Source organism: Dermacentor albipictus, unplaced genomic scaffold (genome assembly GCF_038994185.2).
Source record: "Dermacentor albipictus isolate Rhodes 1998 colony unplaced genomic scaffold, USDA_Dalb.pri_finalv2 scaffold_14, whole genome shotgun sequence".
NCBI classification, from domain to species: domain Eukaryota; kingdom Metazoa; phylum Arthropoda; class Arachnida; order Ixodida; family Ixodidae; genus Dermacentor; species Dermacentor albipictus.
Genome location: NW_027225568.1, coordinates 15,482,266 through 15,485,232, shown reverse-complemented (window position 1 = coordinate 15,485,232; position 2,967 = coordinate 15,482,266).

Sequence of the window (2,967 nt, the reverse complement as noted above, 5' to 3'; positions counted from 1 at the left end):
ACATCTACAGCGGACAAAATAAATATGTTACACATGAATCTCAAAAAAATTTAGTATTGTGGAAATACGGCTTTTGCAGAACCCTTGTACACAACGTAACCAATTAATGTAAGATACAAATTGACACAGCAAACTTGTCCGCTTTGACTGTTATAATAAATGCCGTTTACAGAACCACAATATCTGTTCTTCATGCATAGCTATTAGTTTGTAAACGCCGTGCTTCTATTTTTTCAAACTTTCAAATTTTCCAAAATATTTTAAACAAAATTCAGGCCCTAAATCGAAGTTCTGTTTCCAACAGACACTAAGATTTAACTTTCTCTCTCAAATGCAACCAATTTCAATAAAAGCGATTAGCAGGATTATCTCAGAAAAGCGTGTCTGCGTTTTACAAGTATTTGAATAGGCTGCGTCGGATTGGGCCCGAGCTAAAGCTTCCTCTTAAACAATTTATCGAGGGATCAAATACATGAATAATAACTGCATTGTCATTGCCAAAGATGCTGCAAGCGAATTCTTGAAAGCTACGCTCTATAAATACAAGTAAAATATGTATTTTTTTCATAAGATATTATACTCGTATGTGCCAAAAATTGTGCCCAACATAACTGACGTCAATGCTTCCATGTTTTTTGTCTATTTATTAAGTAAAGAAAATATCACACGAACTTTAGAACTATATCAGTTCGAAACCAGGAAAGCAGTGCATGCCGCTGATATGAAAAATTAAAAGGCAATGAACTGAACAAGTTGAGGACAAATATCTTAATGAAACTTTGTCATTCAAGAACCGTGCTTACATTCTTGTATATATGCAATGGCCAGTGAAAAATCTGAATGACGCTGTCGTTTGTTCCATTGTATTACGCAGGAGTAGCTGTCCCTTGTCGTGTATCGTGAGTAATTGCATCGAAGTAATGGCGTTTTTCACTGGTCGATCTGGAGCAGCCGCCTGAATCCTCGAGCGAGCGCTCGGCTTTCACCAATCCGAGTCTGCCAGTGGAGCGCACGAACGCTCCGCGGGAGATCACACAGGAAGTCTGCGTGCACGTGACACAAACCGGTTCCGCAAACTATGCCCAACACAATGTTGTGCGTACCGATCGGGTACCGATTTCGCTTGAAGACGGAAGTGAGGCCATGTGACGCGTTCTATTTCCGCCCGAATCCGCGTCTCGGTGGCGGAGCAAGTGAGAGCGATCCGGCGCGGAGCTAGCTGATCCGAAACGACCAGTGGAACGCGCGAACCCGCTACAGATCGACCAGTGAAATTCGGATTCGTCGCCGCGGAGCAAAAAATCCTGCTCCGAATCGACCAGTGAAAAACGCCATAATAGTCGTGACAGAGAGCACGTATAAAAAACAGGAGTTCTGCAAGATATATGAGGGCAAGTCAAATGAATGAGCCAACAACGGGGTACTTTATTTAAAAGTAGTCTTCATGAGAATTTAGACATTTGTCCTATTGACTAACGAGTTGCGTGATTCCCGTCTTATAAAACTCCTTGGGTTGCTGCTTCAAAAAGTCTGTATCTGGTTCCCTTGAGCTGTTTTTTCGGTTGCCCCAAAATGTAGAAGTCGCAAGGTGACAGGTCTGAGCTGTATGGCGGATGCTGCAGCGTTTCCCACTTGAACTTTGCCAGTTTTGTATTAACCACATAAGCGACGTGGAGACAGGCATTGTCGTGGAGCAAGATGACCCCATTCGTCAATTTTCCACGTTGTTCGTTCTTGATTGCGACACGCTGCCGTCTGGCGTTTCACAATATCGGAAACAATTGATAGTCTCTCAAGATTTAGCAAATTCTATCAGTAATGGACCCTGTCGATCGAAAAAAAAAGTCAACAACACCTTTCCAGCGGAAATGACAGCCTTTACGTTCTTTGGGCTTGGTAAATTCGAATGTTTCCGCTGTAAGCTTTGCCGTCGTGTTTCAGGCTCGTAGTAGTGGCACCAAGGTTCGTCCCCGATCACAGTTGCAAACAAGAAGTCGCCATGCTCATTGTGATACCCGATCAGATGAGTCAAGGCAGCGCGAAACTTCTTCGTCTTCTCGCGATGGATAAAAATCTTGGGGATCCATTGCGCACCAAAGAGCCGATAGCCGAGAAGCTCATGAATTATGGCGTGAACCAAACCGTGACTGATGTTCAGACGGTCTGCCAGTTCATCGATGCTTATCCTCCGTTCTTGTTTCAGCAGCTCATGAACCTTTGAAATTGTGTGTGTGTGTGTGGGGGGGGGGGTGATTGCACGATGGTTTTGGCCCGGTCTTGGAATGTCTTTGCAACGTCCTTTGACCCGTTTGCTCCAACGATTCACAGTGGTCAATGAAATGCAGTGTTCAACATACACGGCAGTCATATGGTGATTAATTTCTGTTTTGGAAACACCTTCAGCTGTCAAAAACTTCGCGACACCGAGTTGTTCAACTTTTGAAGTGTCCATTATGTGACGCAACCATATTCAACCCAGTGTATGAGAGCATTAAAGAACATTTATCTTCACACCTGCGGGTCACTTTTGTAAATGAGACATGTCGTTCTCCTACGCGCATGCCTCGCAGATAATGAACCGAACCATTATTGCGCGGTTAGGGTAGGCTCACTTTCATTTGACTCGCCCTCGTACATTAGAAATGCAAAGATACAATAGGATATGCAAATGCGAAAATACTGCTTGATAAAGGACAAAAAAGTGTCACTGGAAACAAAGTTCACTGCATGTATACACAAAACCTCGCAACAAGATATTTAAGTATACGTATAAGTCTCCAATGAGTCTATGTATGTAACTGTATAAGTTAAATGTATATAATGCGTCTAATAACTGTATAACTGTGATAACTGTATAATGCGTACATAATACTGTAATAAAGAAGTAACTGTATATAATGCGTCAAACAAGGCAAATAAGCATGTTGCACAATCATAGATTCACAGAATCCTAGATTCCGCCCCCAT